General features: G+C 44.9%; 1 protein-coding gene across 1 annotated transcript in view; it reads left to right on the top strand.

Moving 5' to 3' along the window:
- Positions 1 to 13,623: 13,623 nt before the first annotated feature.
- Positions 13,624 to 21,065, top strand: part of BLK (BLK proto-oncogene, Src family tyrosine kinase) — a 48,341-nt gene continuing 40,899 nt past the window's right edge. Inside the window, exon 1 of the mRNA XM_090288963.1 lies at positions 13,624 to 13,805. The gene's annotated coding sequence lies outside the window, so the exon portion shown is untranslated. The remainder of the gene's footprint in view (positions 13,806 to 21,065) is intronic.

Below are 21,065 nucleotides of genomic sequence, written 5' to 3'. Positions count from 1 at the left end.
AATGAGTTTATTCTTTTAATTTACACCAGCTGATCTGGGAGGATACATTAGCCTAGGAATGGGTGTCAGGAGGAGAAATTGTCAAACAGGGATGAAGATGAACTTAATCATTCTGTCACTAAGAAAACCTAGACCACAATCATGGACTTTGGAGGTGGGATCAGGATTTGTTCACAGAAGATAACCAGTGCTTGTCATCCATCACACAGAGCACTGGGGAGGGATTCTATGGAAAGCTGGTCTGTGGATCCTCATATTCAGCCCCTCTCTAGGAATTCTATTGCAACTATGCAACTCCTTAACTGCAAGCAGAATCTTCCTTAAACTTAGCTGCTCTCCTAAATTCAACTCAAACCGATTTTCCCCAAATGGGACACACACTTTTTCTCCCAGCCCACTTGGATCAGCAATTGAGGTGGGGAGGAAGTGCAGTTAACTTGAACGACGTGGCGATTAGTGGTGTCAACTCTCCTCGGAGTCAAAAATCTGAGTATAACTTTTGATTCCTCCAAAACTTAACTATTAATATCCTGCTGTTGACCAGAAGCCTTACTGATAATGAACAGTTGATTAATGCATATGTTGTATGTTTATGTATGTTTATGTATTCTTACAAGAAAGTGAGCTGGAGAAAAGAAAATGTTATTTAAAAAATCATAAGGAGGATAAAATACATTTACGGTATTTATTGAAAAAACCCCACCTGTAAGTGGACCTGCGCAGTTTAAACTCATGTTGCTCAAAGGTCACCTGTATTATTATACTACACCATTCAGGATCCCAGGAGCTTGGGTTTACTCCTGGTTCTGTCACTTGTTATCAGGCTCTTTCGGGTAAATATCTAACCCTTTTGACCATCACTTTTCTCCCTACACATTAGGGGTAGCAATACCTACCACTACGGGTTGTTGTGAGGATTAGAATTAATGCCTATAAAATGCCTGAAGTAATGTTTGGCACGCAGTAAGTACCTGATAAGTGATGTTCCTTATCATGTCTTGTGAGCCAACTGAGTCTTCAGTTGTGCACCACCTGAAAAGGAGCATGTCTATATCTCATTCTAGGCTAATGCACAGCATGAGCAAATATTAAACAATCAAGCTGGCAGGATTTCCAAATATCTCAGCTGCCTTATTTGTCTTCTTTGAACACGAGGTAGCTCTGCTGGGAATCCGACACCAGGAAAACAGGACGGAGCCCGGAGCAGACAAACACGCCCTGTGGTTCGGCCACAGGTTTCAGGCACAGACTCAGAGCACATCCCGGCAGGGACGCAGCCAGCCACTTCAGCAGTGTCAGCTACCGTTCTACTGACTAACGTCTTATGACTATGACTGTTTCTGGTTCACAGAGAGAATGGGCAGCAGATGGGGAGAGAAAAATGAATGCAGGCACACAGAGATGGACCTATGGAATGCACTCTGGGATGAGAGAAACCAAGGTACAGGCAACAGACTGATGAATGCACAGCAAAATCATGTCTTCAGGAACCCCTGATGATGATTTTCAGCTTAATGTTTCCTAATCAGGTCAAAGTGTTTAGCAAGTAGCATCCCCTCATTGAAAATGGTTGTTGGGGGTGATGCCATAGGCTTAGGCTAAGGAAAGAGAGAGTGAGGGAGAGAGAAGGAGGAGAGAGGAAGAAAGTGAGGGGGGAAAGAAGGAGGAGGAAGTGGAGAAGGAGGAGAAAAAGAAAAAGAAGGGAATAAAACTGTTCAGAATGGGTTCTATGGTCTGAATATGTTCCTCCCAACTGATATCCTAACCCCTATGAGTGATGCTCTTAAGAGAGGATTAGGTCTTGAGAACAAAGCCCTCATGAGTGGCATTAGTGTCCTTATAAAGAGGCCCCAAGATACTCCCTCACCCCTTCCACCATGTGAAGGCGCAGGGAGGAGGCACCAGCTGTAACCCAGGAAGTGAGCTCTAATCAGACACAGAATTCAGCACTGTGAGAGAGAAAATCCCACTGTTGATAAGCCCCCCAGCCTGTAGTGTCTTGTTAGAGCAGCCCCAGTGGACAAAGACAGTGGGACTGAGATGTTCTTCTCCAGTGGCCTGATATCCTGAAGCCTTGAGCCTGTGACATGAACAGGGTGAGACCAGAATGATCCAATAGCCTGACTCCTCCTGCTGCCCCGTCCTGAAGGCCTTGGTCCATGCAGGCCTGGGCAGTCTGCCTGCTGCAGGAAGAGCCAGGTCCACCTGGGGCTAAGAGTTCTGCAGTCCAACCCCACCAGTGGCAACCCCCCACCCCCACCCCACCTGTGGGTCAGCCTCATCACCCCTTCTCTCTGTAGGGTCCTCTCCTCCTTGGACCTGACCTCAGCTTTCCAAGCTGTGAGCATTTCTGCATCCTTGCAAGTTAGAGCTCATGGTACTGAGGAGGTTGGGATATCTTTTAAGTTTTTCAGTTGGGAAAAATGACCTGTTGACAGTTGGGAGAAGACAGCACTTTAGAATGTATAAAATCCTCTCAACTTCCACCCCATTCCCAACTGACCTTTCTTACCCTTAAGTCCAGCCATGCAAACAACTCAAGCCTACAGGACCTCACCTCAGAGTATAAAAGAGATCAGATGGAGGCAAAAAAAAAATCAGGTAGAGGCTAAGTTTAAAATATAGTTAAGTCCTGGCTGGCGTGGCTCAGTGGATTGAGTGCCAGCCTGCAAACCAAAGGGTTGTTGCTTCGATTCCCAGTCAGGGCACATGCCTGGGTTGCAGGCCAGATCCCCAGTTTGGGGCGTGTGAGAGGCAACCACACATTGATGTTTCTCTCCCTCTCCTTCTCCCTCCCTTCCTCTCTCTCTAAAAATAAATAAGTAAAATCTTAAAAATAAAATAAAATATAGTTAAGATCCAAACATCATAGTCCTTCTGAACTATGTCTTTACAAAAGACTTCTTGACATCAGAAGAACCATTAGATTTTTGAAATTCACTCACATTCAAACATGCCCACACAAATACATCCAAATACATCCAGCACCTGCCAAATACTAGGTTCTGGGCTAGATAATTGTTCTTGTGTGATCTGACCTACGTGTGAGAAGGTAAAGAAATGTTTCATAAATCTGGTCAGATGTACCTTTTTGCAGTTTCTAGAACACATAGACCCTTTAATCTTTCCTTAAGTGTACTGATCCTATTTCCCTCTTGCCTCCTCCTAATATCTACTCCTCTAATTGAAATTGGTGCCCCTCCTCTCTGCTTTCTTGTCACCAGGGGCAAACCTCTACTCTAACACTCCACCCTGAGGTCACTAATCCTTTATCTGTCTCTCCTAATAGATTCCAAACTTGGTAAGGTCAGGGATGGCATCTCACTCATTCCATTCCTGGAAATGTTCCCATTATCCTGCCCAGGGCTGGGACATGGTGGGTCCTTAAACCAGTGATGTGTGCATAAATGAATAAATGAAAGACTGAATGAGCACACATTCTTATAAACCCTTGTGCTCAGTTTCCTCTGCTAAAGAATGAATGGAAGGGAAGCAAGCTGAACTGGGGATCCCAAGAATGTTCTGGATGGGCAGCAGGTGATGGGGTGGGAGGTTTGAGGGTGGATCATTGGTCCTCTCCTATTCTAGGAAGGAGCTTGATGGGGCTCCCTTAGTTTACCCCAGATGTGATTTGGCCACCATGGGTCACCCCACACTGACTTAAAGGAAGACCGGAAGGGATTGTTCCCCATTAGTAACAGGCCTGTGTGACTGCTCCTCTTTTCTAAGGCTTCAAAAAGTGTAGGTGATTACTCACTCCATCTTCTTTTTCAGCCAGCGACAAACTTCATGTCCCTTCTGCAGACAGAGAGGCTGAAGCGAGTGAGTGGTCACGTCCCCAAGTGCCTCCACAGCTAGCTGCCAGTCTGGGACTTGTCTTTCCTCTCTGGCCCTGAGCTGGGGAGTAAAGTGCATTAAAATGCTTTCCATTCATTGGGCACCATTTAGGGAAATTCCATGACTTGCCCCACCTTCCCCCAAGGCCCAGGCAGCTGAGGTGTTTGCACCTGGATGCCTGGAATGTGCGTGCACCGAGTGGGGGCAGAACAAAGGAAGGCGGGTCTCAGTATATTTCTGGGTCTTGAATTCATTTCTGTGGCAGGTGGGTCCCTCCTGATGGCTTGAGCAAGGCAGGGAGAATTTAGCCCCCACCCTGGCTTTAGGCACTTTACAGGCCAGGCACTCTCCGGTTTGGGCTAGAGCTTGGGGGCCAGGGCTGAGGCAGGGCTAATCTGCGGGAATACAAGAGCTAAGAGGGAGGGTGCTGGGAGGCCCAAGCAGCAGTGATGGGCCTTTTCAGAGGCCTGAGAAGTGAAGAACTGAGGTCCACAAGGCCAAGGCAGCCTGAGTCTTCTCACCGCTGACTCAGGGCCTGGCCCTGCTCATCACAGAGCCACGTTCCTTGGGTAGTGCCAGGACAAAGGTTCTGGTGCCCTTGGTTTAGTTTTGATCCCATGTCTTTGCAGATATGGCACATTTGAAAAATAAGAAAAAAATCAAATACTTAAAAAAAAAAAAAAAGACTTAATCATTTATATTCAGCACCCATACTTAACTTTTATTAATGTAGCATATTTGCTTCTAGGTTTTTCCATACTGTATACATCTTAAAATATATATTAATTGTAAGTAAATTGATTCTTCTTTTAAAATGATTAGAATATTATAAGTAAGGCCAAGTCCCTTTTGACCAGCCCCTGCCCCTCGCCCCTCCCCAGAAATAATCACTGCTATGAGTTCGGAATGTGTTTTCCTTTTTTGTGGTTTCACTTTTATACATGAGTATATGAAGCATAAGTGCGCGCGCACACACACACATTTCATTTTGTTTGTTTGCATTTTTTCCTAATGGCATAATCCTGTATATGTTACTTTGCAGTTTGCCTTTTCCTCCCCAGGAGGTGCTTGCTGTTGATACATGTGGATCTGGGCCACTTCAACAGCCCACTCCCTTCCTGATGGACGTTTTCACTGTTCCAGTCACAACGGTACCATGTCATCCTCATCTACCTGTGCTTCCCCAGTGGGGGTTCCTGGAGGTGATATTGTGGGTGCCTGGGCCTTTTCCCTTTTGCTAGATACGGACAGATTTCCCTCCTTAGAGTGAGGTAACCAGTTATATTTCAGCCAGAAGGACCTGTTGACCCACTAACCAAGCCAAGTGGAGAGGACTCCATGGCAGGCTTGAGGACTACTCTCCTCATTCCTGGCTCTGTCTTACTTTTCTACTGTTATTCTCCCCTTTGACTCACTTCCCCCCATTTACTTAAAACTGTTCTATTTTAATGTCTTTTAGATGCGAATCTGTTCAGTTTAACGACAGTCCTTTTTGGAAGAAGGAAGCAAGGCAATCTGTAAATGACAGTACTTCAGGTAGTGGGGGAGTTTCTTCAGGACTGATCCCAGAGACTTAAAAGGCCCAGGCCTCCTCCTCCTCGCTGGGGAGAATCTCCAGATCCCAGCCCTTGTAGCCACTGGGCCTCCCCAGCCCTAAGCCCAGCCCTGGCCTGTTTCTTTATGCTCTTGGGGCTTGTCTGTGATCCACTGAGTGACCAGGACCCCCCTGGGGATTCAGCTCTGAAAGAACTTCCACTGACTCAGTCACACCTTACCAGAGGTGGGCTCCAGCATGCCAGGGGACCCTCGGGAGGTCTAGGGAGGGCCTAGAGCTGCCAAGCTGCAGACATTGCTGACCTGTCTTTAAATGACTGAGAAGGTCTGATTTACGGCAGCTCAGCCTTCAGGATTTGAAGCTCCCAGAACATCTGCTCTCAACTGAAACCAGTCATTAGTGGGATTGTGGAATGGAAGTCTGAGAAGAGTTTTCTAAGAGGCCAAGCATTAGAGAAAAAAGAGGACTGGAGTGTGGGTCAGGAGACCTGGCACCTAGTCCTGGTGTTACTGCTCACCAGCTTGCAGCATTTAGCAAATCCTTCTTTAACCCTGTAAGATGGGGATGATATGACCCAGGTGAAAGTTTTTTCAGTCATTTGAGTAACTATGACTGGGCTTTTTTTTTTCTAAGTATATTTTAATGATTACATTGTTATAGTTGTCCCAATTTCTTTTCTCTTTGCTCCCCTTCGCCAAGTACCCGCTTCCCTCCAGCAATTCCACCGCCCTTAGTTCATGTCCATGGGTTGTGCATATAAGTTATTTGGCTTCACCCTTCCCTGTACTATTCTTAACATCCCCCTGTTTATTTTGTACTATTCAGTTATGCTTCTTAATCCCTGCACCATTTCCCCCTTTCTCCCACTTCCTCCTCCCAGCTGATAACCCTCCAAATGATCTCCATATCTATAATTCTGTTTCTATTCTGGTTGTTGGCTTAGTTTTTTTTTTTTTTTTTTTTTTAGATTCCGTTATTGATAATTGTGAGTTTGTTGTTGTTTTTAATGTTCATGGTTTTTATCTTCTTTTTCTTAAATAAGTCCCTTTAACATTTAATATTATAAAGGCTTGGTGATGATGAACTCCTTTAGTTTAACCTTGTCTGGGAAGCACTTTATCTGCCCTTCTATTCTAAATGATAGCTTTGCTGGATGGAGTAATCTTGGTTGTGGGTCCTTGCTTTTCATCATTTGAATACTTCTTGCCAGTCCCTTCTTGCCTGCAAAGTTTCTTTTGAGAAATCAGCTGATAGTCTTATAGGAACCCTTTGTAGGTAACTCTCTTCTTTTCTCTTGCTGCTTTTACGATTCTCTCTTTATCTTTAATCTTTGCATTTTAATTTTGATGTGTTTTGGAGTGGTCCTTTTTGGGTCTAGCTTGTTTGGGACTCTCTGTGCTTTTGGATTTGTATGTCTATTTCCTTTGCCAAATTAAGGAAGTTTTCCTTCATTATTTTTTCACATAAGTTTTCGATTTCTTGCTCTTCCTCTTTTTCTTCTGGCACTCTATGATTTGGATGTTGTCACATTTAAAGTTGTCCCAGAGGTTCCTAAGATTCTCCTCATTTTTTTTTCAATTCTTGTTTCCTCCTTCTGTACTAGTTAGCTGTTTATGTCTTCCTTATGTTCTAAATTATTGATTTGAACCCTAGTTTCCTTCCCTTCACCAATGGTTTCATTTGGATTTTCCTTCGTTTTACTTAGCATAGCCTTCACTTTTTTCCTTCTGCATTTGCCATACTCAAGCGTATCTGTCAAGTATGTGAGCATCTTTATCACCAGTGTTTTGAACTCTACATCTGTTAGATTGGCTGTCTCCTTGTCTGTTAGGTTGGCTATCTCCTTGTCACTTAGTTCTCCCACTGGAACCTTGATCTGCTCCCTCCTCTGGGCCATACCTCTCCAACTCCTCGATTTGACAGGCCTTTGTGTCTTAGGTAGAGCTGTCGCACCTATTACATTGTAATGGGTGGAGCCTTAGGTATTAATCAGTACAGGGTGACCCGTTTCACCACATTGTGGCACTATATGTGAAGAAGGCGTCTGAGAGGGAAAAATGCCACTTGCTCAGCACTTGCTCTTTTTCCAGGCACCTTTCCCACTTCCCAAATGCAAATGGCACCCCTCTAGCTGTTGTATGACTGGGTACTTTCAATGTGCTAAGAACTGTTCAAGAGGCTGTGGACAGAGTGATGTACAAGAACAGTAAGGCTTCTTTTGGGGGGCTACCTACATTCTAGTGAGCAAAGACAGGCAGTAACAATCAGATTAACCAACCAACAAGGTAACTTTAACTACTGATAAATACCATCAAGAAAATAAAATCGGGTAACTCAAGGGAGACTCCTGGGGAATAAGGCTGTTGTCTCGGCCCACGGTGCCTTACAATGGGGGTGATAGCACTTGGCCTGGACATAAATGGGAAGATTCTAGATCATGTTGGAGGTAGAGCCCATAGGATTTGCTGATGGGGAAAAGGGATCAAGAGGCACTTTGGATTGAGCACTGCAGTCAATGATGGTGTTGATTAATTGAATCGGGAAGAAGTGAGTCTAGAAGGGGAAATTGAGAGACTGGTCTTGGACATGTTAAATCTGAGACCTTCAGTAGACAACCAAGTGGGGAGGAGATAAAGGCAGCAGGGAGCCCTGTTTCAGAGTGTGGTGCAGAGCTGCAGAACAGATACAAAGGGCTCACCATAGTGAAATGCTCCAAAGATACACGTGCAGGTTTCTAGGGCTCTTCACACATCTTCCACCCACTTTCAAATGCCCTCAAACCCCTCCCCCACCCTCGGTGCCTTGAGAAGTTCAGTGCTCCCCCATAGATCCTCTGAGTGTCTACAGCAACTGTGGGGGGCCTCCTGATCTCCTGTGGGAAGGTCATACTGACTGGGGGATGAGGTGATCCAGGTAAGGCACTTCCTCTGCTTGTCTGGGCAACCTTTCTTCTTTTTTTTTCCCTCCATTGGGTTGCTGCAAGTTCTTCATCTCATTCCAGAGCTCTCCCAGGGCTATTTTAATCAGTATGTTGTTCTTCATTTGTTACTGTTGTTGTTGTTCTTTTGTGTGGTGGGGGAGGGGGATATTGGGGCCTCCTAGTATGCTAACTTGTTGAGATCACTTTTCCTCTTCACTTTTGGGCTATACCTTCAATTTATCACAATATACTTTAAATTAATACTGACTTCGGTGAAAAAAGAAATTTGCTCCATTTCTCATGCTCCCTCCTCTGTGTTATTACTGTCCAATATATTTAAGTGTCATAAACTTACAGTATAAGGTTATAATTTCTGTTTTATGCAACCATATGTGTTTTTAAAAAGTTAAGAGAAGATAAGATAATGTGTTTATATTATTATAAATAGTTTTATTTACCTACATGCTTGCCATTCCCAGTGCTTTTCAGCCCTTTCTGTGAACTGGTTGCCATGTGGTATCATTTTCTTTCAGCCAGGACTTCCTTTAGTTTTTCCTGTACTATAAGTCTGGCAGAAACAAATTCTCTCCAGTTTTGTTTAACTGGGAAATTATTTATAATCAACTCCATTTGTCAAAGACAGTTTTATTGAATAGTGAATTCTTAGGCGATAAGTTTCGTTTTTCTTTTAGGATTTCGAATATATCATTCTACTGCTTTTCATCACTATTGTTTCCTATGAGATGTCAACTATTAATCATATTGATGCCATAAATATGTTGCACTATCTTTTCTCTTGCTGCTTGCAAGATTATATCTTTTCTTTGATTTTCAATATTTGGACCTTTATGTCGAGGTGTAGTTCTCTTTGCACTTATGTTATATTGGATTCATGCAGGTTCTTGACTGTCCTAGTTGGTTTGGGCTGTTATAGCAAAATAACATAACTTGGGTGGCTTATAAACAACAGAAATTTATATCTCACTGTTCTCAAGGCTGGAAAGTCCAAGATCAAGGTGCCAGAAGACTTGGTGTCTGGTGAGGACCTACTTCATCGATGGTTATCTTTTGGCTATAACCTCATATGGTGGAAGGAAGGAGGGAATTCTCTAGGCCTGTTTTATAAAGACACTAATTCTATTTCTTTTCTAGATCAATAACACTGAGAGATTTATTTCTATTCAACTTACATGAGGCACCACTCTCATGACCTAATCATTTTCCAAAGACTCTATATTCTAATAGCACCATATTGGGCATTAGGTTTCAGTGTATGAATTTTGGGAGGACACAAACATTCAGACCATAACATTGACTCTTTAAATCAATGTTATTCACTAACACTGGAGAATTTTCAATTAGTTTTTCTTCAAATAATTTTTCTGGGCATTTTTGCCTTTCTGCTCCTTTGGGACTCCTATTACATTTATTCTGAACATTTCACATTGTTTGGCAATAATTTTTATAGCTGTATCTTCAAATTCACAGCTTCTTCTTCTGCCGTCTCAGATCTGCTGTTGAATGTATCTAGTGAATTTTTAATGTCAGTGTTTGTAATTTTCAGTTCTAGAAATTCCATTTGATTCTTTTTATAATTTCACTCTCTCTGTTGAGATTCCCTTTCTATTGACTCATTGTTAACATTAATTGTTGTAATTCTTTAGGCATATTTTTCTTTTATTCCTTGAATAGAATTACAACAGCTTGGAGTCAGTATCTACTGATTTTTTTTTTTTTTTCTGGCTACAATGTTCTGTTTCTTTCGATCTCTAGTAATTTCTAGCTGAAAATTGGACATCGTAGTACAACTCTGAATTCTCATTTATTTTCCTAAAAGTGTTTGGTTGGTTGTTTTACTAACTGATCTGCATTTGAATTGCCATGTTGGTCTCCTCCATCGTGTGCAGACACTGAAATCACTGTGCAGTTTTTATTTTTAATATTTTCCTTTGTTTTATTAGTCCAGCTCTCTAAAGGGTTCCCTTGTTTCTGTATTGTTTAATGGTCAGGCAATTATTTAGACAGAGGTTATGCTCAGACACCTTGAAGATATAAATCTTCCACTCTCTCCCGCCCAAGCTGTTTGTCATTGGAGGAACAAATTCAAGTCTACAGGAAGTTCTCAGCTCCCCCTTGGCGTCCACTTTCTGCTGTGCTCTCAGGGCTCCCAGATTCATGCGTATTTCAGCAGTCAGCCAGCAGTGTATGGGGAGTGTATCATCTAGGTCTTGTCATGGCTATCTAACTTCCAGCATTCCTCCATTACATTTTGGAGTGCTCTGCTACCTGCTCTGAACAGGTTATAATTGTTAAGAGGTTAAGCTGATAAAGCTACAGTTTTTCACTTCTCATCTAGAACTTATTCCTTGACCTCTGACTTGTAAACCCGCATTTTCATTTCCCCATCCCAGACCAAATCTGTCATCTCCAGCTGATAAAGTTGCTGGTATTCACTAATAGCCTTCGAAACATGCTCACTATTCCCACAGGTAAAGCTGTGGTTCTCATTACCCAAGGGACTGTGTGGGAGGGGGGAGGAGGGGTAGATCCCCTAAGAAAGAAGAGCACAAACTCATGACCATTGGGATGCAGTAGCAGTTTTTAAAGATAAAATATGTCTCAATTTGTTGTGTGCCTTTGGTCATTTTAGGGTCCTGAAATGGTTGGTTTTGAGAGCGTTGTCTAGTTTCATACTTGTTTTCTTTGGAAGGAAATTGCCCCGCTTCTCACACCACCATTCCTGAAGTGAATCTTAGACTGGGTTATTTCACCATTTCTTCCACTCGACTATTCTATTGCCCACAGTGTTTGGCTCGAATCAGAAATGCACGTATGTCTGGAGGCTGGTGAAGACACACAGAAGCAGAGCTCCAGATTTTGCATAAGTCACCTCAAATGTGCAAAAATAAATGAGAAAGCCAGTGAAGCTGAACACCGAACTGGGTGTTTCAGAGCCAGGGCCTAGCTTCGTGCAGCTCTGGGAGCTCTCTCTGAGGCTCCCCAACAAATTGTCTCAAAAGGACACCCCTGGCCTCTCCTAACACATCTTGGTGCTTCCCACTTCTTCCCTGGCTTTTTCCCCCACCACCCCTCTGCTGTTCTCATGGATTCTATGACTTTGTCAGAGTGGAAATGCTGAAATTAACTTTCAGTTCTGCTCAGACATCTAAAACCCAAAAGCAAGGTAATTTCCTTGTTCTTTTCTGAGTGGCTGTGGGAATCGTTTTCAGGTCATTGTTTTTTTTTCGACCCTTGTCTGGAGGTGGACTGAAAGATGAAGTGTTTTTTTTTTTTCCAGACCACACAAAAGCCAGCTAACACTGAACCTCCTCTCTCTGCAAACTCTCACATCCCCTCTCACTCTAACCTTAATTAAATAGATGAGCCAGAGTCAGAGGAAAAATGGATTTTCTCCTTAGGAAGGTTGATTTTTTACTTCCCACTATATTCTCTGTATCCTCAGGTCCAAGTATGTAAAAGTTGACCAAAGTCACTTATTTAGTCCCCACTGATACAAACAGTAAACATAATTAGGCAACATGGCTGGATCCTTGTTCAGAAAAAGGTTCGGGTAGGCATCTGCCTCTAAGTCTTTGCAGGATTCTTAGTGGCAAATCAAGTTCAAAGCCATCTCCTTGGTAACTTCCCCCAATAATCCCTGATGGAGTGATTTCCCCTGCCTCTGCTTTAATGCTCTGCTTTGTGGAGGCTTCCATGGCTACGTTTAACATAACCATCATAATTGTTATTTATATCTCTACCCCCAGCTGCAGTGAGTGCTTACCACAGAGCAGACAGTCACAAGTTTGTTGTGCTAATTAATTGATATAACAGGACTGAATAATCTCATCTCAAATCAGTAAATTTAAATTATAAGTTTAAGCAGTCTGAGATTCTCTCAACTTGTATTATTTAATGCTTAGGTCCAATTCTCAGGTGTCAGGAGATGAATACAATAAAAATTAGTAGCTACAATTCACTGAGCACAGTCAGTTCTCAACAATGCTTTGGGCCTTTTGCTACCAAGGAGAGAAGAAGACAAAGCCGTTTTAAAGATCAGATTTGGGGTTTTGATTAGGCATATTCACATCACCTACCAGTTCTTTGGAGAACTAAATATTGTAATAGATACTTTTTATCCATTAATCTACTTATTTTCACAAAATCCTTTTGGGGAAATGAAGCAAATTTTTCCAAGTAGTCTTAGAATTCAAGAACTCTGCGTTGCTATGAGCATCTGTCTAAAAGCTCTGTTTTTGTTGTTGTTGTTTTTAATCAGGAACTCACACAAAGTCTTGTCTTAGTCCTAAAATCCAAGGAAAGAAATCCCGTGGGAAAACTGAGATTGTGGACTGTGGTCCCAGGCCAAGGGTAGAAGCAGGTCTATCTGAAGTCCATCCCCCCAAGGTTCCCAGACATAAAGGCAGGAGAAGAGCCCACCCATTGGCTTCCTTTGGTCCATATACCAGAAAGTGGATTGCCACACCCCAAATTTTAATTTAATTAAAAAAAATAAAAAAAGAAAGACAGCAGGTGACTAGTGGCTCACCTGTCTGGACCAGTGAGTCTCCTGAGGGCATCTCAGCAACCTTCTGGGTCCTACTGGTCCCTCAGCTCGTGGAGTCCAGGACAGCTCCTGTCCACTCAATGTTAAGGTCCTTTCCCTGGGGCCTCTTTCAGTCTCTGCTCCTCTGAGTTTTCATAGCCAAGTGAAGCAGCATATTGAAGAGGCTCCAAGAGTAGAATCAATGACTGGCTAGAGTGCTATAAACACACACACACACACACACACACACACACACGTAATAGATATAGCCAATTCTGTGCCCCTCTTTCACACCCATACCACTACTCGTGCTCATAGTATCTCACAGGCCAGGTACCATCAGCACTATTTGAAAGCCAAACCAAGCCAACAAGGCTGAGAGAATAGTGGCCCTGCCTCTCACAGATGGCACCAGGCAGCAGCCCCCAGGCTGTTTGTTGTCTTGCAAACAAGCGCTACAAGGCAGAGCAAAATACCTGATAGAGTTAGCTTGAAGGTTTACTAATTCTGCCAGGCTCATGTAGGAAAAACACCACCCATGTTGGTAAACCAGATGCCCCTGAGAAAACTTTCTGGTGGCACAGGGCATTCTGACCCATGTGGCCCAGGGCCAGAGAAAGACCAGCTGCTCGTGGTCCTTCTTCATGGGCTGTTCTGGGACAGCAGTGCCCAGTGAGCTCATGGGGGCTTTCGAAGTGCTCAGGAGGGGCGGGGCTCCGCAGGGGTGGCTGGTGCAGCTCTGACTACAGACCGTAGAGCCTGCCACCTCTGCTGGGTGCTTGCAGGGGGCAGGAAGCCACGAGCTACATGAACTAATTGAGACAGCTGAGGTGGCCTTTCCCTCTAGGATTGCATCAGGAGTTTCTGGTTATGATTAGGAGGCCGCTATACCACAAGGATGCTGAGATTCAAAGAGCTGTGGTGAAAAACCTCTGAGCGTTGCCAAGGTAAGCCTGCATTTTCTGCCTTCTAGGCCATCACTTCCCTAAATGGTGCAAGTGGTGCTCTCGGGCCTGCAGTTAGGAAAGCAGGCGGGAACATTGCTATGGATATTACAGGGGGGGGGGGGGGCATTCATATGATCTGAGCCACAGCTGTAAATAGATTGTTCCACCATTGGTTCATTTCAATTTTAGAGGTTTTTTTTTTTTTTTCAATTTGTAAAAGTTCATCCATCCAAGGTAGATTCTGCCACATAGGAAAGACAGACGGGCTGTGGGCATGGGATACGGGTGGGCGCACACATGCCAGCCATGGGGGCTCCAAGACGTTACTCAGCCTCTCGATAACAGAGGGTATTGATAGCTACAGAGCAGAGCTAATAGAGGCTAGCAGCGATATAGAGGGGTGTCTGGCTCAAGGTAAACGATGAGTTGTTGTTTTTGTTTTATTTTGTTTCTTTTTGAAAAGGTTTTCCATTTTTCAGGCATTCAGGGTTGGGTGGGTGATAGAATAGGGTTAATGGTGACCTTTTTGGTTAAGAGATCTATTTGGCCATTTGCGGAAAGGAAAGAACAGTTGATGGTATATTTTGGAGTATTTTTTTTTAATTCTAGGGTTTTGACAGCTTTTCCAGTCATGCTCTAATTGGCCACTGCTTTCATCCTCAACTGCCCACATTGCCAAGCAATGAAGGAATTGCTATCATTGTGCTTCCATAGTTATAGGGAAGAATTCAGCTTAATATATGTGGAGATACTCCTCTCTCTCGGATAAGAGCTAGGCTCGCCTCGCCCTGAGTGAGGACTGGACATGAAGATAGACAGGGAGAAGTAGAAACTCCATAGTGGAGAATCCTGGCAGACACACCTCACGCAGGTGACCAAGGTTATGCATTGTATTGTGTATTGATAAGTCATGTATTGTGAACTCCTGCTCTGATACAAGGAGAAGATACTTCACCTCTGTGCTATTTTTTCCCCAAATCCATAACCCCAGTCTAGTCATGAAAAAACATCAGACAAGCCCAAATGGAGGGATAGCCTACAGACCAATTGACCTTCAAATCTGTCAAGGTCATGAAAAACAAAGAAAGTTGGGTAAATGTTCACACATCAGAGGAGAGTAAGGAGAGATGACAGCTAAATCCAGAATTCACATCCTGTATCAGATTGAATCCTGGAACAACAACAAAAAGTCATTAGTGAAAAATATGTGAAACCTAAAGAAAGCTTAATGTTTTAATTGATATCATGGTACTAATGTGACTTTCTTAGTTCTGGCAAATGTAGCATGGTGAGGGAAGATGTTAACATTAGGGAGAGCTGAGCGAAGAGTATATGGGAAGTTTCTATTCTATCTTTGTAATTTTTCAATAAACCTAAAATTATTCTAAATTAAAGTGCCGAAGAAAAGAATGTATACATATCCTGCCTTAGAGCAGAAGTGGTCAAAATCTGAGCATGCTTGTGAAAACTGGCATCCATGGCTCAGTGGTCCCACTATCTCTTTGAACATTCTGAAACGTAGCAGACCTTTTGCATTTTTTACCATTCTCTCTCTCAACCCCCACCTTACTCCAGGAAAGCTCTATATCTCCCTCTCTTGATGGTGTTTCTTATCAGTCATTTATTTTCTCATTCAGCACACATTTTTTGAGCCCCCACTCTGTGCCAGAGGTTCTAGAGCCAAGTACCCCACCCTTTATTGGCCCAACAGAGCTCACTGGGCTGGATTAAGCCCGTAGGCCCCCAAGTGCATGCACAGCTACCCAAACCTCACCCCTCCCCAGTTAGAAAGCAGAAGACCAATGATAGAGGCAAGTGGGCACCCGACCCTGCAGATTACCTGGATGGAATGTGCTGTCCCCTGGGCTCAATCACCCCCATGGAATCTCTGACCAGCCAAGCACTGTGAGCTGTGCTGGAAAACACTCCCCTTTGAGTGAAGCTGTGATCTTTAGGACCTGGAGTGGGACTCAAGGGCCAGTTCCTGCTGGAATGACAGCTGGACCTTGGGAGCTCACTCTGCTGCAGAATGAGCTAGAATTTGCATCAGGCAGGCGAGGCCACCAGAGGTCAGCATCCTTATGTGTGAGGTTCAGGTGTGTGGAGAGGTGATGAAGAGACAGAGAAGCTTGGCACCCTACCCCCACGCCACCCCACAGACACAGCAGGGCAGGTGTGCCCTTGTTCAAAGTGATGTCTTAACCAGATTATAAAACGTTTTGGAAGCAGGAGAGAAAGAAGAAAAAATTATGAGGTGACAGGAAGACAGCACTTAGATGAAAATCATGACACTTAGATGAAGATCAAAAGTAAAGACTGGTGATTACCACTAGGCCTCAGCTACCTTTCCTATCACATCTCCTGCTCCCCGTGCTGCTGGCCCACACGCTTTGATGGCACCAGCCACGCACTGCTTCTGAGTGCTCCGTCTGTGTTCTGCTGGCCCCTCCTCACTGTCTCATCCAGGCAAGTCCCACTTGCTCTAGTTCTCAGGATTAGCACTTATGTCTTCTTTTCTGCCACTAGTGCCCAACTCCATCGCTGTGTCCCCAGGAACCTCCAGCACATGCTCAGGGCTATTTGTTTCGGAATCTGCTGCCCCTCTGGACCTGAGCTGCTCTTTGACAAGAGCCAGGTCCTCCCTCCATTCTCCTCTGAGTTCCAGCACCCAGGAAAGTGTCTGGCATGGGATGGGCACCGTGTAAAATAGTTCTTGATGGAAAGAAACAAGGGCAAAATTTTGAATGCTGGTGAAGATTAAAACACGAGGAAGAAGCTTGAAGGAGGAAAGGCATGTGAGCTTTAGTAATCACCCTTAGCCATGACGAGCTGCAGGGGCCCTTGCAGGAGGAGATAGGGTGTCACCAGGTCTCTCGCATGATCTGTTCCCTACAAGGCCGTGTGGACCAGAGGAAGGTGCCAGGCCACAGGAGAACCTGGTTCTGCCACTTTCCACCTGGGGGAGTGTGAGCAAGTGATATAGCTCTCTATGAAATGGTAACAGTCACATCCAGCTCCAAGAACTAAATGGGACAAGATGATCATAGCACAGAGCCTGAGACATAGAAGAGGCTCTGCTCTGGACCCTGCTGCCCGCACATGACCTCCACTCCCCACGGGCCACTGTGTGCTTCATGCCTCCTCACAAAGGACTGATACTCCCATAGCCATGGAGGATCTCTTGGGTGTCTTGTCATCTCTGGCCTCTGCACACCTTAATACCTAGGCTGCTGGGCCAGGACCAGGTTGATGCAAGCAAGGCACCAGAGGTCCAAAGCTAAAGAAGGTCCTGACCCTCAGTGTCACTCAAGTGCAGGGAATATTCATGTGTGAGAGGTGATCTGCGCTTAATGAATTAACCTGAGTTCTGACCTCTGGGACCACGGACCTCCGGGCCTTATGAGTTCCCTGAACTTGCACACAAGCTTTTGTGGACATGTACACCTTTCTGCAAGGAACGTCAGGTTCCCAAAAGGACTCACCAACCCCAAAATATTTGAAATCACCAAGTCCAATATTTACCAAGGATAGTTTAAGTTTATCTCTCAGTATGTTGTGGATATAAGAAAGTGGAAAGAACTTAGGCATAGGAGTAAGACAAGGCAGCCATGCCTGAGAGCTTCTGTAGCATAGAGGTTGAACACTGGGCCGTGTGACCAGAGGGCCTAAGTTCAAGTTTCAGCCTTGCCACTTCCTGTACAAGTCACCAAATGTCTTCATGAAATAAACAGTGGTTTGACCTCACTCTATTCTGGAAGCCTTACCTATGGGTTACTTATACCCTCAAGTTTTGTTTCTTTATTTATTGATAACAGTACATTGCAGCATTATAAGAATTAAAGCCCTAATTCTTAGGTGAGTTGGAACTGAGGGTCCACAATATTTCCATCTAGATTCTATTCAATTCTCCATGTGAGAATCGATCAGGGGAGATCTTGTGATTTGAAAAGGCACTGGTCATAATGTGATGGTTTTATGCACAATATTTATTTTGAGATCTCAGAAAGGGGGTGTGTGATTTTATGTTTCTCAAAAGAGGAAATGAATTTAATAAGATTGAGAAACCTGAATCAAGATATGTTGGGTGTTGCCCGTGTACAGAGCTAGTCAGCCTGAGAGACGTACGTCTGGATCTCAGTGCTTGGGGTGCTCAGGGAACCATGCTCCAGAATTAGGCTGGGGTGCCCTTTCTTGGTTTTCTGGCCTCAAGACCTGAAAGCAAAGCCCAGGGCCCTGAGACCAGACAGCCTGGGTCTCCTTTCCCAGCTTCTCTCCCAGTGTCCTTCTCCAGGCAGCTGGGCCCAGTGGTCCAGTCCTGGGGGCTCCTGGTATCCATCACATCTCAGAGCTTTTGCCAAACCCTCCTCTCTGCCTGAAATGCCCATGTCCCCGAGGAGAGCACCTATGGATGCTTGAAGGTCCAGTGCTACAACCTCACCCTCCCGAGTTTTTCTGTAGCTGTTCCTCTGCCCTGGCCCAGGCACCACCAGGCATGGCATATGGCTTCTGCTGGGCCTGGAAGGAGATGGCGTAGAAAGAGCTCTAAACTTCATGCCAGGTGGACACGGCTCTCCACCCAAGCTCCGCATTTATACTGGTTGCGTCGCCAGCTCCCAGTCTCATATCCAGAGACCAGAGCACTCTCCTGAGCTCACACAGATCATCAGAGACCAGCCTGGCCCTCTGGTCAGACCTCCTCAGCCCTCATGTCTGTCTGTCTGGCCACATACCATGGGGCATCTCTCTTGAATCTGCCCCTAAGTTCTCCCATGTCCCTTTTGCAAACCTAAAGGGGAAGCAACATAATGTCTTCTTGATTTATTCTAAAAAATATTTATTTATTTATTTATTTATTTATTTATTTATTTATTTATTTATTCATTTATTTATTTATAGAAAGAGGAGAAGAGAGAGAGAGAAACACCAATGTGCCAGAGAAACATCAATCATCTCTCACACGCCCTCACCTGGGGACCTGGCCTGCAACCCAGGCATGTGCCCTGACCAGTGATCCTTTGGTTCACAGGCTGATTGGTGCTCAATCCACTTAACCACACCAGCCAGAACCTCTTGCTTTATTCTTTTTTACCTTCCCAAGGTCACACATATTGTTGAGGACACTCAGGAATATGTATTTGGTTCATCTGTCATTTCAAAAATAACATGCTGTTTTTGAGAACAGTGATGCTAAGGGGAACCTTTGAAATTGTTGACGTTGATACAAGCTTCCTTGTAGGTAGGAGAGTGGGTTGAGCAAGTTTATTGTGAAAGTGTTCCTGCCTCTGGAAGACCATCTGGTGGGCTCAGGGAAGCAGTGGCAGAGAACAGATCCCAGCAGGGTAGGTCTGAGTCTCAGTCCACAAATAGCACATCTCAGTGTGTGCTGGGTGGAGAAAAATAACCCCAGGGAGCCAAGAGTGCTCCCCATTTTCCAGGGTTGCGTCCATGAGGGGTCCTGGGGCTCAGAGCTTTGGGGGTATCATCGCCTTTCATTTCCCTATTGCTCCCACATCTGTCCACCCTTTGGGATCTGTCATCTCCTGACTTCCCCCTGCCTCGTGGTCTCTTGGCCCTGGAATCGCCAGTCATTGGTCATTACTTGTGGAAGCCAGACTAGTGCTCAGCCCTGCAGTTGCAGAAACAGGAGTCACCATGAAGTCAGATATGTACACCCATCCTTCCCACCCCAATCAGTATGTGACAGGGCTGTCGCTCAGGTCCTGCCACACTCTTTGGTGGGGCCATCAGATGAGGGAGCCACTCCTTCAGGGCTAGAAGACCCTTGGTGGAGGAGCCAAAGTAAGAGGGGTTCACAGGAGCCAGGGCAGCTTTGTGTCTGCTGAGCGCTTTGGGGAAGAAGTGAGCAGGGTGTGGCCGACTGCTGCTATGACTGTTCATGTCCCCCAGCTGCAGGTGCCAGAGCCAAGACAAGAGTGAGGAGGTCAGGGGCTTGGCCTGGGGGGAGAGAGCCAGGCTCTGAGGTCAGAGCTATAGTACAGCCTGTGCTGCTTTTACTTAGGAGGCTCTGTCCCAATGACAGGTATACTGACCAGGACCCTTAGGAAAGTCAAGTGGCCTCCTGAGGGATGAAGCTGCTGTCCTTCCTGTAGGTTACACTGTAGGAACTTTTCAGTAATCTTCTCTGGGTGGCTGTTGTGAGCATAACTAACCTCCCACACCCATGGGGACCCGGGGGAGCTCCCAGGTCTGTTTCCAGTATCAGTGAATGACAGTTGTCCCGCCAGGACCAAGTCTGTGGCCCTGGACAAGTCATTTACTTCTGATGCTGTGTGTCAGCCCACTTGTGAATAGTGTGAATCTGAAATTCAGAGGCTCACATAAATTTAGACCCCAAATTCCTCGTGCTGTTGGCAAGAGCTGGTCTCCCCATCAGCCCAGACTTGGATACCGGGTGCCAGGGAACCTAGACTGTGCAGTGACTGCTGGGCACAAGGGAGGCACTCACTGTGGGTTTGGGGTTTGTGCTGGTCTGGGTCTGCGGAGATCCGACCAGGTCTGTGAGGCCCCGGTTGCCTTCTCGTGGGGGAAGTGAAGTCTGGGCTGCTGAGAGGCAGGAGATGGGCTACAGCCATTTGGAAGAACAGGCTGACTTTGTACAGATTTATCATTTATCTCATTACTTTAAAGCTGCAAAAATTACAGAACACCAAAACAGTTTTTTCAAAACAGATACAAGCCATCAATCATTCCACCAACCTCACATTTGTTTACCAAAGAGCTGCTTGTCTTGGTTCACATGATGCACTTTTTCATCGCTGGAATCATGGAAAATTGATGACTTTGGAGTCTGTTCTTTTTCTTTCTTTCTTTTTTTTTTCATCACAACACAGGCATCTTTCCCAGCGCTACATGTCTTCACGGTGATCATTTTGGAGGCTGCAATCATATTTCATTGCGTTAACTCTATTCCACCATTTCAACTAGACATTTAGTCACTTCCCTTTTTTTAAACACTAGAGAGGACTATTATTAAAAACAAAATAACAGGTAGCTTGCAAAGATGTTCTGAACATCACGGTGCAACTTGAAGACTATGCTTTCCTAATCCTTTCAAGGAACAGCAACGACAGAGGGGTGGACTTTGAACTGCATGGTGATAGTGGCCTGAGTGTTTCATCTTCTCTCCTCTAGTTCCCTTGTTGTCAGCAACTCTGCATGCTGGCCAGGATTTCTGATGTGGTCTTTGGCCAGAGAACAGACTTTCCTCTCCGTGAAATGAAATGACTCATAAGGAAACAA

This window comes from Furipterus horrens, unplaced genomic scaffold (assembly GCF_987537825.1).
Source record: "Furipterus horrens unplaced genomic scaffold, mFurHor1.1.pri manual_scaffold_10, whole genome shotgun sequence".
In the NCBI taxonomy this organism is placed as follows: domain Eukaryota; kingdom Metazoa; phylum Chordata; class Mammalia; order Chiroptera; family Furipteridae; genus Furipterus; species Furipterus horrens.
The sequence above is the reverse complement of the archived record's forward strand: the minus strand, read 5'-3'. Positions and strand labels throughout refer to the sequence as shown.